Source organism: Lissotriton helveticus, chromosome 12 (genome assembly GCF_964261635.1).
Source record: "Lissotriton helveticus chromosome 12, aLisHel1.1, whole genome shotgun sequence".
NCBI classification, from domain to species: domain Eukaryota; kingdom Metazoa; phylum Chordata; class Amphibia; order Caudata; family Salamandridae; genus Lissotriton; species Lissotriton helveticus.
The window spans coordinates 380,645,456-380,661,901 of NC_136073.1; positions in this window are offsets into that span (position 1 = coordinate 380,645,456).

Here is a 16,446-nt window from a genome sequence, read left to right on the forward strand (position 1 = left end):
TAAATTAACCTGTGCTCACCCGCTGGTAGCTTAGCACAGAGCAGTTAGGATTAATTTAAGAGACAATGTGTAAAGTATTTATGCAACACTTCAAAGAGTAAAACCACACAAAAAGATGCAACACCTGGTTAGAAAAATAGAGTTTAATTTAATGAACAAAATAAGACCAAGACATCAATAATACATAAGTATAACTGGAGTTATGAATTTCTAAAGAATAAACTGAAATGTGGTGTAAATAGAAGAAGGTCCCCCTGCTACTGGTAGGAAGTTCCTCTAGGCAGGAAAAAATTGAAAAATGCAAATTCCTAGGGCAACCCAAGCATAATTAAAACTGTGTCAGCAATGCAGTACTTTCACATAGAGGGACAAGAAACCAAAACACAAGGATTATATACAAGAAGTACAAAATTGACGTTTATTAAGACAAGACAATAAATATGAATGATGAAAGCAATAAAATAGTCGACAGACAAAACCACAGTCCGATCAACATTCACTCTGGCATCACAGTATAGAGTTGAGACAAACAAGTTATATACACATATGTAGAGCCAATTCTCTTTTTTGATGATATTCAGTCTAAGCGAACTCTGACAAATGATGTCATCATAGATGGATAGAACGCCTAATTCTATAGTAGAGTCAAACTAGTGAATGACTCCAGCATCAATCAGTAGCTACACTCCAGATAGTGTACACACTATCTGGATTGTAGCCACTGATTGATGCTGGAATCATTCACTATTTCTACAATCTGGATTGTAGCCACTGAGTTGTGTGACAGGGAGAGAGCAGGTAAGCGCTATATCTATAGATATGACCCCGTGCTTACAATGGAAAAAACATAAGTGCCGGTACTCACCTACGTCAGTCGAGGGGGCAGGGATCAGGCGGGCCTATGGGCATGGTTAGGAGACACATTTAATTTGAGATGTTCTTGGTGTGCAACTGTGCACAATAATATAACAGTTCGGCCATCTGTAAAGTATTCGTTTGTCTATGAGTGTACAAAAGGGTAATTTTAAAAGAGCCTTCTAATTTCCTCTGTGCAATGTGCCTCTGCAGATATGCCACAGGTAAGCTATTTTTATTTGCACATTATGCACAATTATTGATACTGTGGGCAATTTGTGAAAGAAACATGCATAATGATTATCCATGAGACATTTCTAGTTGGGAGACTTTCAAAACTTGTGTACTAAAAGTCTATGCCCGAAAAGATGGGAGGCTGAAATGGGCAAAAGGATGTCAGACACTGGAGGAAAGCCTGTGCTAGATTCAGTATAGTTATTAGTTGTGTGAATGAAAGAGCCAAACCTTATACCTCTCTTACTGGCAAGCACATAACCCTGGTGCTGGATGTTGAAATCCAAACTAAAGTGACATTTGGGGAAACGATGTGCCTCCTACTGAAAGAGGTTGACTCCACAGGACTTGGCAGTGAAGAACATAATTGTCTCCACAGTGCAATCCATACTAATATTATAAAGAGAGAGCTCAAACCTTTGAGGCGGGTAATCTCAGTAACCACAGCACCAATCACAACACCCAATACAGCGTTGGAAAGGGCAGTTGCAGCAGAAGGACATAGGCTATGAAGACAGATAAAAAATGTATAAAAAAATTTGCAAAAAACTACATCATCCAGAAGGCCGAGGGCCAAAATAGCATCAAACAGGAAATGATGTAATAATGTGACTCACTATATTGAGACTGAGGGCCTGGAGCCAAATTGATCGTGAACAAGGGATATGCTATACCGAAACGCGTAGATTTGTGCCTGCCTGCTTGAAAAACTCCATGCTGTGAGGATTAAATAAAAAAGTACATAGTGAAGACAAACGCGAGTTCGTCCCGTTTTTCTCCCAGCTGGGGGAATTGGTTGTGGATTTAAATGCGGCGTGGTTCTGCCGTGGGGATTTACGAACCGGCGAGAGAGCGCTGCAAATTCTGGCGAACAGGAACCGAGGGGTATCAATATATATATATATATATATATATATATATATATTACCTACTGGCGGTCGCCAGTAGGTATATATAGTTAGGATTTTTTCTCTATGGGTTTTTTGAAAATTCTATGTCTAATAACTTTGGCGTTTGTGGACGGAATTGGCTGAAATTTTCAGGAAAATGGCACATTTTGTTTCTGAGCAGCCCTTGAAAATTTGGGGGGGGTTCGTCCAGTGGGGGCCGAGAAAAAAGGGGGGTCCCAAAACGTGTTTTTAACATTGAGTTTTCCATAGGGCGGTTGGCCTCACTTTTAGCCCGAACGGCTGAATGGATTTGCACGAAACTTGGCAAAATTGTAGGGACTGGTAGCCCGATGTGCCTTTTGTAGGTCTCAATATATGTGCTCCAGTGGATTTTGAGAAATTAACGTTTAAAAAAAGATATATATCTGTAACAGCGGACCGGTTAGCGCTCTGGTTCGCGGACTTTTCGCGCAACGGAGCTTTGTGAAGCGAAGCTGATTGGTTCTCCGGCGTCTGTCAACATTCCAAACAGTCCGTAGCGGCCGCCATCTTGTCTCTCGGTAGGATCGAGAGACAAGAGGAGGTCAAAACAAAGGGGGAAATAACTATAAGGGGGCATAGTAGATCCTCGCTGACCCCCTAGGTTTGATGTGGAGGTTTTAAAAGGGCCCCGCGGGGCAAAAAAAAATAATAAAAATAATAATTGAACGGCTGAATGGATTTGCACGAAACTTGGCAAAATATTAGGGACTGGTAGCCCGATGTGCCTTTGCTAGGTCTCAATATATGTGCTCCAGTGGATTTTGAGAAATTAACGTTCAAAAAAAGATATATATCTGTAACAGCGCTCCGCTTCGCGTAACGGAGGTTTGCGAAGCTGATTGGTCATTCTGTCACTGGGCTATAGTTGGGCTACATCTGGCTGATATTTGGGCTACATTTGTTTTTTTGTGTGTCTGGCGGCCATCTTTGGGCTACATTGGGCTACATTGGGCTTCATTGGGCTACATTCGGCTAATTAGCAAATAGCTCATCGCAAACTAGGAATGGTAAAGAATCGCTATTTATTCCTTAAAGTTCGCTATTTAGGAAATGCAAATAACTTTGATGATACATATGGCGGTTCATCTCTAACAAGATAAGAAGCATAGGGATAGATTTATGATGACTGGCGCATCACCAGGGATGTGTTAGTCATTCTGTGCCGCTGTTCCGTCACCTATGGTGTGCTGCATTTACAATGCGGCGCATCACGGGGCAAAAACAGCACAGATGCGTGATGTATCTGTGCCGTAAAGGTGGCGCATTGCTGGAGTTGTATCGCAAGTGTGATGAAGGTCCAGCAAGGGTCGGGGGTGCCCCTGTCGCAGGGTTTCTGTTCTCACACAGAACTGTGGACAGAGGATTGGAACCTCGGCGAATTAGGGTGTCCCAAAACTCACGTTAGTAATCAAAAACTATTTAGCAAGCTAGGTACAGTGTCACATTGGATATAACAAACTCTCAATGTTTAGACAATCCAGAATATGAACTTATAGTACCTCAGGATACGTGGAACTCATGAACAGTCGGTCGTTATATATTTCTTAGAAACCAGAACATGGAGTTAAGAAGAACACATGTGTATTTGAAATGTTTATTTACTAATGCCGTCTTCTCAGGCGTAGTACCTTAGATAATAAAAGTACACATATTATCAGTAGCAAAATTACCAGCATAGTTACTAGTACATAAAAAGTGAATGGTGATAGTATGTTAACATGCTGTAAATGAATAAGAGTTAGCAACACTTATAAGCAGCCGCGGGCCGTGGAGGGAGTTACGGTGAGGCAGGGAGGCGGGGAGGGGGAGAAGCAGGGTGGAGAATACAAGTACACATATTATCAGTAGCAAAATTACCAGCATAGTTACTAGTACATAAAAAGCGAATGGTGACAGTATGTTAACATGCTGTAAATGAATAAGAGTTAGCAACACTTATAAGCAGCCGCGGGCCGTGGAGGGAGTTACGGTGGGGCAGGGAGGCGGGGAGGGGGAGGGGCAAGGTAGAGAGGGCTCCACCCTGCTTCTCCCCCTCCCCGCCTCCCTGCCTCACCGTAACTCCCTCCACGGCCCGCGGCTGCTTATATCTCACCCTCCCTAATACACATATTATATTATTTGCTAAGAAGGTCTCTTTGTGTTGGTTTAGGGCGTGCCCATACTTTAGTGTCTTAGATTTGAAGGAATCACATCAGCATACACCAGCTCTCTCTTCATGTGAACCGCATCAACTGTTGTGTATGTGTGTTCGGCAAAGCAATATAAAACCCGCCTCATGCCCAGAATTGGCAGAAGTTGCACTTATGTTATGAGTATGAAGTCGTGGAGATCAGACCTCATAACAATTCTGTACCGTGTTGTTCTTGAAACTTTAGCACTCGCTGTACAGATATAGTTTAACAAGTAAAGCAGATAGTAGACCAATAACATATTATTCTCATGTAAACCACGATGAACTACTAGGTGGAAAGCTAAAGCAACAACTAAATGTCGTGTGCAGAAGTTGCAAAAAAGGAAAAATGGCGTTTAAACCGGTAATGAGCCCATGCTAACTTAACACGGTGTAAAGATATCCAGGACCTAGATGACACCTCCTCATGATCCGGAAACGAACTGAATAAGATAATAGAAGTGCCATCTCATGAGAGCAGATTGCAAGTTTATATGTGGACGGTCCGCAAGGTAAAGCATTAAAAACTAGGAAAATTCAATGCTAAAGAAAAATAAAACAGCCAAGTACTTTATCGAGTCTTAAGCCAATAGGCAAGGTAAATAATAAAAACTTGACAATTAAGTCAATGAATTGTCAATGAAATGCTAGTACTCAGCATATGAAACATGAAAAAGGTCTATGACATAACTGTGTATGCAAAATAAGCTGCAACAGCCTCCAACAGGAAGTCACCGTCTTCATCCGAAAACAGTTCAGCCATCCAATTTAAAAGCGGAAAAGAACATACGTGCTCTCCCAGCACCGGATCCTCTATCACCATCAGAGGACAGCTCGGTGGGTTTTCAAGAAAGCTGTGTTCCAAGAAAGACTGTGCTGCCGCCAGTAAATTCCAGGGACCAAGTAGTCCATGCATCAATGCCACAGCCATAATCCTTTCGCCAGGACAAATCAACTCGTGAGTAATGATAGGAGTCATCAGCTGATTAAAGTCGACGTCAGGAGAAACCGGTCTGCAGAGACACAAATCAATGGCCCAATCGAAATCACAGGTCAGGCAGTGAAATACAGGCTGGACACAGGTGAAGTAGGAGAACCGAAAAGATAATCCATATGCCGTGCTTAATATCGCCAACGGCATTGTGCCATAATATTCTAGCATGCGATTGCGGAACAGTGTCAGCAGCTGCAGGGTCGGAGGTTGCATAGGAGGGACATCCATATTTAAAAATGTAAAAAAGCACAAGAGCGTCCGCTGGTAATGCAAGTAAAAATGCAATCCACGAACCAGAGTGGAGAAAATGGAATGAAAGGGAGCAGGGATGACTCCAAAGATTTTCTCAAATGAAGTCACGAGACCACTGGTAACAACTTTAAAAAAGTGTGCCAGGGATTTTGTGGAGGATGCGTTAAAGATAGTCGGAAACATGTTGCTGAAATTGAAAGGCAAACCTGTGTACGGGTGTTCGCTATGTGAAGTACGAAAGTTTCACGGGCCGAACTCAAGGCCACCTCTCTCTGAGACAAAAGAGCTCTTATTCTTGTCATGCCGTTGAAACGTGTCCCAAGGTTGGTATTTGTGGCCAGATTGAAAACTCCCTATGTTCATGTGTGGGAGGAAATAGAACATTTCTGCAGCAAATAACCCGTTCACTTACTGTTACGATAAAAGGAATACTTTTAATTAACTCAGAACAATCTTCATTATTGAGCATCAAATAACTACCATTTTCCAACAACTTGAACGTGGGGATGATAGCAGGAACTGGCGTGCCTTGCATCACGCAAGCCATATTTGGTCGGTGTTTGTTGCATGAATCGTGTAACTGTATGTGCCTACACATTAGTGAATGATCTGGCGTCTCAGTGCATTCCTCTCCATTCAGATAAACTTCTTGATCATCTTTGAAACATCTGTATGTGTATGGAAGCGACCAGACCTCATGAACAAAAGCACTACCTAAAGGTTCATAAAGACCTATTGGTATATATTTCATACAATTTGAAAACTTATATAAAGCAAAAGGCAGCGTTATTAAACCGTCGATAAGGCATGTTGCCAAAAAACCCGCAATCCTCTGCTGATGATGTCACTGAGCATGTCATGAATGATGTAATATGTGACATCATCAGTAGTGGATTATGGGTAATAGTATCTCTAGTTTACTCCCCTATAGCTGTCTTTCTTTTAACATAAGTGTGTGTTTCCTTCCCTTATACTTACTGTTTTTGGTTCGCTTCCAGTTCGCGTACCAGCGAGCGAACTAGGAAGCGAACTAAGAGAAATAGAGGTTGGCACAGTTCCAAATATTGTACCAATTTTTTAATAACGGGGAGGTAGTTCTGAAAAGAACTTTTTTTTTTATTTTTCTGAACATTTTTTTACTGTAAGGTTCCCGATTCGCGAAGCGGGAACGAAGAAAAAAAAATATTTAAAAAAATAATTATTCATAAACATATAAAATATATTTTTGGATTTAAAGAAGAATAAATTTTACAGCTACAGATATTAGCTGTTAAAAAACCTATGAAATTCACTGAAAAAACCATAGGTTATAGACCATATATAGTTAGGAATTAGCATTTACAAAACCTTGAAAATTCACTGAAAAAACCATAGGTTATAGACCATATATAGTTAGGAATTAGCATTTAAAAAAACTTATTTTACTCACACAAAACCATTGAAATTCCATATATAGTTAGTTGCACTAACTATATATCGCGCACCCGCAATCCACTGCTGATGATGTCACATATTACATCATTCATGACATGGTCAGTGACATCACTGATGACATCACTGATGACATCTCAAATGACATCACTGATGACATCACTGATGACATCTCATTTGACATCAATGACCACATCACTGATGATATCATTCATGTGACAATACAATGCATCTCCTCACATTTTAATATAACCTCTGTTTCACCCAGTGTTAAAAAGAGAGTATAATTTTTGAAACCATTGACACACCAATACTAGTTACTACATACGCACTCACTGATTGCTACGTCTACACACACCTTCACTCATTCACCCATACAATCATTCATACATACAATCACTCATCTTTACAACACTATCATATGCACTCATACACCTATACAGACACTCACAGTCTGCCACGCATCCATGGAGTTACTCACACACCTAGTCAGTCCTGTAAAGAATCAATGACACTTCCATTTTCTTGTCTATACAGTTAAACATAGAGCACCTTACATTTTCAAACATATACTAACACATACTTACCTTCTTATACAATCATTGATACAAGTACAGATTGATCTGCACAGAGTCACACACCTCCCAGCTAGCCACACACACACTCAGTCTCCCATACAAATACTTGGGCAATCAATCAATAACCCATATAGTTACTCATATAGCTACTGATCAACACATGCAGCAGTTTACAGAACAACAGACATAATGATGCACAAATTAAGACAGTTTAGTCACTAACCCATGCAGTCAGTGAGACACATTTAATCACTCACTCATACAGTCAGTCATGCACCTACTAAATCCTTCGTCCAGACACTTACACATCCACTCATTCTTCAATATGTAAGACATATTTAAACTTTATAGAAACAAAAAATCACTGGATGTTGTTATCAGTGATGTCATCAGTGATGTCATTTGAGATGTCATCAGTGATGTCATCAGTGATGTCACTGACCATGTCATGAATGATGTAATATGTGACATCATCAGCAGTGGATTGCGGGTGCGCGATATATAGTTAGTGCAACTAACTATATATGGAATTTCAATGGTTTTGTGTGAGTAAAATAAGTTTTTTTAAATGCTAATTCCTAACTATATATGGTCTATAACCTATGGTTTTTTCAGTGAATTTTCAAGGTTTTGTAAATGCTAATTCCTAACTATATATGGTCTATAACCTATGGTTTTTTCAGTGAATATATATATATATATATATATATATATATATATATATATATATATTTATTTATATATATATATATATATATATATATATATATATATATATATATATATATTTATATATATATATATTTATATATATATATATTCACTGAAAAAACCATAGGTTATAGACCATATATAGTTAGGAATTAGCATTTACAAAACCTTGAAAATTCACTGAAAAAACCATAGGTTATATACCATATATAGTTAGGAATTAGCATTTAAAAAACCTTATTTTACTCACACAAAACCATTGAAATTCCATATATAGTTAGTTGCACTAACTATATATCGCGCACCCGCAATCCACTGCTGATGATGTCACATATTACATCATTCATGACATGGTCAGTGACATCACTGATGACATCACTGATGACAACATCCAGTGATTATGTGTTTCTGTAAAGTTTAAATATGTTTTACATATTGAAGAATGAGTGGATGTATAAGTGTCTGAATGAAGGTTTTAGTAGGTGCGTGATTGACTGTATGAGTGAGTGATTAAATGCGTCTTACTGAATGCACGGGTTAGTGACTAAACTGTCTGAAAGTGTGCATCAGTATGTCTGTTGTTGTGCAAGCTGCTGCATGTGTTGATCAGTAGCTATATAAGTAGCTATATGGGTTATTGATTGGTTGCACAAGTATTTGTATGGGAGACTGAGTGTGTGTATGGCTGGCTGGGAGGTGTGTGACTCTGTGCAGATCAATGTGTACTTGTATCAGTGATTCTATAAGAGAGTAACTATGTGTTAGTATATGTTTCAAAAATGTAAGGTGTTCTGTGTTTAACTGTATAGATGAGAAAATGGAAGTGTGATTGATTCTTTTCAGGACTGACTAGGTGTGTGAGTAACTCCATGGATGAGTGGCAGAGTGTGAGTGTCTGTATAGGTGTATGAGTGCATATGATAGTGTTGTAAAGATGAGTGATTGTATGTATGAATGATTGTATGAGTGAATGTGTGTGTAGACATAGGAATCAGTGAGTGCGTATGTAGTAACTAGTATTGGTGTGTCAATGGTTTCAAAAATGATACTCTCTATTTAACACTGGGTGTAACGGAGGTTATATTACAGTGTGAGGAGATGCATTGTATTATCACATGAATGATATCATCAGTGATGTGATCATTGATGTCAAGTGAGATGTCATCAGTGATGTCATTTGAGATGTCATCAGTGATGTCATCAGTGATGTCACTGACCATGTCATGAATGATGTAATATGTGACATCATCAGCAGTGGATTGCGGGTGCGCGATATATAGTTAGTGCAACTAACTATATATGGAATTTCAATGGTTTTGTGTGAGTAAAATAAGGTTTTTTAAATGCTAATTCCTAACTATATATGGTCTATAACCTATGGTTTTTTCAGTGAATTTTCAAGGTTTTGTAAATGCTAATTCCTAACTATATATGGTCTATAACCTATGGTTTTTTCAGTGAATTTCAATGGTTTTTTAATAGCAAATATCATAAGCTGTCGAATGTCAAGTACGTGGTAAGTAAAAACATTTTCGTGTTTATGCACACTGATCTGCTTTGAATGCTGCCCCCCACCCCTCATTTCTATTAGGAGTACTCTCTCTTTGCAGATAGTGAAGGGTAGTTAACGCAGCCCTTTGCCCCCTTTGTAATCCGTCGTGCCTGCTTCTCTCTCCATTTGATTGATTGTTCTCTTTGGTTCATTCTCTATTTACAAACAAGCACAGAGTCAAAATACTCTGTTTAGTCTTTGCAGATAGCGAAAAACCGTGTAAAAAAACAAAAGGAATCGAGCAAAATCAGTAGGCCACTAATGGGATCTCTTTTTGACCTCGCTAAAATAGAAACATTAGGAACAACCTGTTGAAAATAGCAATGCGTATGTACATAAGCGGCGTTCATTTGTGTTCACAGTACCCCTTGTTGATTGTTTGAATCGAGCATTGAATTGTTCGAAGTTGGTTCTCTTAAGGATCTTCTCTGCCTGCAAACGAGGAAGAATAGGAATATTCTCTCTCCCTTTGCAGATAGTGAAGGGTAGGTAACGCAAGCCTTTAACACGTCGTACCTATTTCATTCCTCATTGATTGATTGATTGTCCGAACATTGACTGTTTGGGAATTAGTTCTTTTTGGAGGTATTCCCTGTTTGCAAATAAACGTAGGAAAATCTTTGCAAGTAGTGAAAGGGTACGTAATGCGGACCTTTCTCCCCCGTTGTAATCTGTCATGCCTATCTACTCCCCACTGATTGATGCACCTGTTTCACCCGGACCATTTACTAGACATACGTCATCTGGCCCGACCAGAGAGCACCCCTAGTGAAAAGGACATATGCAATAATAACGAAGTGATCACTGTATCCTGTTAACAGAAACTTTAGCATGAAACAACCTGGAAAGAAAAGAATAGGAAATCGAAAATCAGTAGGCCACTGATGAACATGAACTTTTATTAAACAACGAACAAAGAAACGATAACATAACGTAATGATAAAACCTATTAATGTCCTAGAAACAAGAAAACGTTAGAAATATGCCAGTGGTGAGAGACCAGAAAAACAGTAAGAGAAACCAAATCACCCCTCGCTGTCCCACCGCCTGCCACGCCAAAAAAATCGATAAACTAGGGAAAATGCAAGTCAGTAGAACATCCGCCCCCACTCTGGAAACTTCCAAGGTGGGGCAGGGTTCCGGCTACGCCCAGCCGGGAGCAGCCCATATAAGGCAGGTCCTGCTGCCACGCCTCGGCCAGGAGATCCTAACGTAGGGTGTAGCCGGAGGAGAGGCCGAGACCAGCGGGACCCGGCCAGGGGATTGCCTTTACAACGCTGAACAGTTGCAGGGGGGGGGGGAATGTCTCCTCGACCCTCCCCTCTCTCTCCCAGTCCGGCCGCGGTGGCCCTTGAGAGTTGCAGGTAGTCCCGCCACATGCTCTTCCGGTCCGGCCACCAACGGTCGGGGGGCCGAGGCCGACGGGATCCGGCTGCAGCCAATAAACCAAGAAACCCGTTCATGGGGCCAGAGCCAGGGGCGTCCGGCCGACATCTACCGGAAGCCCGGCCCGAAGACGGACGGGACACTTCTTCTTTCTTGTATAATTGCTGCAACAACCCTGGGGGGGGATGTCTTGCACATGCCTCCGACCCCCCCCCCCCTCGTCCTCATCGCCTGGTCCGGCCATAACAAATCTCAAGCGAGACGCCGTGGGGTGCACTGGGAGGGAGAGACGGTGCGAACAGGCCTCTCCCGCCTCCCCAGGTGGAGGCTTCCCAGCTGCACCCTCAGCGCTCCAGGCGCCCGGAAAAGGGTTCTTCCACTGTGGCCATGCTGCAACGTCTCGCCCGGCAGGGTGGAGCCCGTCCGCTCATTTGACCCCGCGATCGCCAGTAGCTACCGAACTCTCAAAATGGCGGTCGACCTGGCAAGAGCGGGCCCAGCATAAAGAAATGGCCCGGTCACTGGTTGACTCCACCACCGTAGTCCTCCACGACCTTGAAGATTCTAGAGGAGCCGCGGGAGTCTCCGACCCCCGATGGGGAATGACTGCCATTATCACCCGTGGAGTGACGAAACTGTATCCGCGGGACGCGGCGCCAGCCTCACTTTGAATTACTAGAATCCTGCAGACCTCACTTCCGGTGAAAGCACAGTGTGACCCGGTAGGAAAAATTGTTGCACCCCCTCCCCTTTTTGACTGATAGTTCAAACCACCGATCCTTTCCTTTGCCCTTTTAACGGAACTTTGGACTGCCTCCCCCTCTTTTACATTTTCTAGAGAAAACAAAACATTAACCACTACAATAACATAGCAGTTGACACCAGAACTGTTTTCAAATTGAAAACCAACAACATCTTCAACAGAATCCTTTTTGTTTCTGCTGTGACCCTGCTACAGCACAGGCATTGTCCCCAGCAGTAATTCTGCAATGCCGGTAAGAATAGCTGTGGTGCCTACTGGACTCACTCACCCCCGCGGCGCCCCACGCCGTTATTTGCTGGGCGGCAACTTGCTAGACATCACTTTCGTGCCATCTAGATTTCAGCGCGTTCTGCTGCCTTGGAACTATTCGCACAACAGACCGCTACTGACAAGAATATTTCATTATTGGTGCTGTCAATTTCAATAAATCTATTGGATAATTCAAAAGAAATTGCCACGGTCTCTTCGTTGTTTAAATGTTTTTACTGTTTTTGTTTTGTTGTATATATTTATATGTTATTAAAGTTTTATATTCCTACTACTTTGTTGGAGTGCTATATATTTTTAATGTGACACATAATTGTAAAAACTTTGATGTACAAAGAGTGATTCCTGGAATCTTCCGCTTCAGGCTCGGTCCCCTCCCCAATCACAATACAGGATAGTTTTCAGATAGTAGGAACACGTGTGGTGTGACGGATCTCATCGGGTGTGGGCCTTGATCTACTATAACTCCTTTGAAGAGGGGTGATTCTTTACAGCTGGGGCCATAAACTACATCTGCAGGGCTAGCTGATAGCCTGGACAATCGGACACAGAGGAAGAGGAGTGTCAGAGGGTGCGGTAGTGAATAGGGCGAAAGGGAGGTGTCGGGCGGGCACAGTGTGATTCTCAGGGAAGAGCAGCGCAGATGGGGGGAGGTTTATTGCCCATGCATAAGACAGAGAGCGGGGGTGACCAGTGCCTGGGGAAGATGCTTGCGAGGGTGAGGAGCCATGCTACGAATCGACAGCGTGCAGAGAGTGGGTCTGGTTAAGACATCTAAAATGGCTGCCGTGCACGACAAAAGTGTGGCATTTCAAAAAAGGCAAGATGGCGCAGACAATGTTTTTCAACACTTCCTCATTTCCTTCGAATCGAACGTTAACAGACGTTGGGGCATATTACCAAAGTTAAGCGATATTTATCGCTAACGATGCTTACCAACGAATTTTTTACCGCTAAGCATCATCAGAAATTATCGAAGATAAACCTTGCTATTATCAAGGTTTATCACAAATGCGATAATAAACGGCCGCAATGCATGAATATCGCTAAAAACTCAGCGATATTCATACATTACCGAGCTAATGCTCTTAGCCATGTTATCCACCTCCCATTGGATAACATGGCTAAGAACTGCTCAGGGCAGGTGTTACTTTTTGGAGATATTCGCGCTTAGCGCGAATATCTCCAAAAGTTGGTAATAGGAGATAGATATCTTGCATGTTGTAATGCAAGTTATTGTGGTATATGGAACTCATACCATAATCTCTCAGGAAAGCAGAAACTGATCCTTTTGGGACCGCCTAAAAAGGCCTAGGGGGTGAGGAGTACTCTACTTTGCCCCCTTTTCACGTTCCGAACTATTTTATTTTACTCTCTTCTGTAATTACACAAAATAGCAGCGATAAGATGCATCGGAGACACACAGTGAGAGAAAGGAGGCCGGAGATGAAGAAGAGATGTCAAATACACATTGGAGATAATATAGTGGCAGAAGGGAAGTAAATATGAGTAAACTTACCATGTAACATAAAAATGTTGCACTCTATACTATAAGTCTCATTTTATACTACAATCACTTCGCTACAACCTCATAAATTAAAAATAAAAATGAATAATGTCTCAAACAATTTTTGATTTCTAAATATAAATTTATTCTTCAGAATTTTCTAAATTTGAAAGAACTAGTAACATGTCCTCATCAGCAATGTCCTCATGAAAAGTCTCCAATAATGATTCTTGTAACTCTATGGTCTCCAAACACTCGATAAATTCGCCATCAAGAGATTGATCAAAAAAATCATTCAAGTCATCTCCTCCTTCTGACAATATTTCATTATTGGTGCTGTCAATTTCAATCAATGTAGTGGAATCATTCAAGTCATCTCCTCGTGACAATATTTCATTATTGGTGCTCTCAATTTCAATCAATGTAGTGGAATCATTCAAGTCATCTCCTCCTTGTGACAATATTTCATTATTGGTGCTGTCCATTTCAATCAATCTAATGGAATCATACAAGTCATCTCCTCCTTGTGACAATATTTCATTATTGCTGCTCTCAATTTCAATCAACGTAGTGGAATCATTCAAGTCATCTCCTTGTGACAATATTTCATTCTTGGTGCTGTCCATTTCAATCAATCTAATGGAATCATACAAGTCATGTCCTCCTTGTGACAATATTTCATTATTGGTGCTCTCAATTTCAATCAATGTAGTGGACAATTCAAAAGAAATTGCCACGGTCTCTTCATTGTGAGCCATTTTATTTTGAAATTGCTTGCTGTAAATTGCAGAAAAAAATAATCACTTTCATTTATCGTTTTTAGTAATACATAATATAAAACTAACTTTATCAAGTATTTAGTATAACAGAAGGACTGCAAATAAATAACAGAAAACATTTTTCAAATTATCTTCAAGTGTACAACATAGTTCCCCTTACAAATTAACAACTCACCTTTTTAAAAGTAGGAAAAGTGTTAGTACTGTGTAAATCAAACACCAGAAATTCACCACCAAAAATTCCTCACAAATGTACCTCAGACAGTAGTATCACAAAATGGCTGTGGTTTCCTCTCATTTGACATATATACATAACCAATTAACTTTCATCACACACAAATACAAAACCAAAGTAACATTTTAATTGGTTCTAAATTTCAACACTTTCAAATGTGTTTTCCCCATGCAATTTTCCATAGGACATTTACATACGTCTACAGCCTGAATGGCTGAACCGAATTACACCAAACTTGGCAAAATGGTACATCAAACCTAAGAGGTCAGGAAGGATCTACTATGCCCCCTTATGGTCATTTCCCCCTTCGCTTTGACCTCCTCTTGTCTCTCAATCCTACCGAGAGACAAGATGGCGGCCGCTACGGACTGTTTGGAATGTTTACAGACGCCGAAAAACCAATCAGCTTCGCAAACCTCCGTAACGCGAAAAGTACGCGAAGCAGAGCGCTGTTACAGATATATATCTTTTTTTGAACGTTAATTTCTCAAAATCCACTAGAGCACATATATTGAGACCTAGCAAAGGCACATCGGGCTACCAGTCCCTACAATTTTGCCAAGTTTCGTGCAAATCCATTCAGCCGTTCGATTATTATTATTTTTATTTTTTTTGCCCCGCGGGGCCCTTTTAAAACCTCCACATCAAACGTAGGGGGTCACCGAGGATCTACTATTCCCCCTTATGGTCATTTGCCCCTTCGCTTTGGCCTCCTCTTGTCTCTCGATCCTACCGAGAGACAAGATGGCGGCCGCTACGGACTGTTTGGAATGTTGACAGACGCTGGAGAACCAATCAGCTTCGCAAACCTCCGTAACGCGAAAAGTACGCGAAGCGGAGCGCTGTTACAGATATATATCTTTTTTTTAACGTTAATTTCTCAAAATCCACTAGAGCACATATATTGAGACCTAGCAAAGGCACATCGGGCTACCAGTCCCTAATATTTTGCCAAGTTTCGTGCAAATCCATTCAGCCGTTCGATTATTATTATTATTATTTTTTTTGCCCCGCGGGGCCCTTTTAAAACCTCCACATCAAACGTAGGGGGTCACCGAGGATCTACTATTCCCCCTTATGGTCATTTGCCCCTTCGCTTTGGCCTCCTCTTGTCTCTCGATCCTACCGAGAGACAAGATGGCGGCCGCTACGGACTGTTTGGAATGTTGACAGACGCCGGAGAACCAATCAGCTTCGCTTCACAAAGCTCCGTTGCGCGAAAAGTACGCGTCCTGGGCCGCTGCCAGGTCCGCTGTTACAGATATATATCTTTTTTTAAACGTTAATTTCTCAAAATCCACTGGAGCACATATATTGAGACCTACAAAAGGCACATCGGGCTACCAGTCCCTACAATTTTGCCAAGTTTCGTGCAAATCCATTCAGCCGTTCGGGCTAAAAGTGAGGCCAACCGCCCTATGGAAATTAACATGGGAAAAACGCGTTTTGGGACCCCCCTTTTTTCTCGGCCCCCCCTTGACAAACCCCCCCAAAATTTTCAGGGGCTGCTCAGAAACAAAATGTGCCATTTTCCTGAAAATTTCAGCCAATTCCGTCCACAAACGCCAAAGTTATTAGACATAGAATTTTCAAAAAACCCATAGAGAAAAAATCCTAACTATATATACCTACTGGTGACCGCCAGTAGGTAATATATATATATATATATAATCCAAAAAACATCTCCTCCAAAGAAAAGAATGAGGGCCACAGCAGGGGAATACAAAGAGGCAGCTTTATGTGCGAGCTTGGCAAATGCATTTCGGCTACAGGTAAGCCTTCTTCAGCGCCTAGATGGTA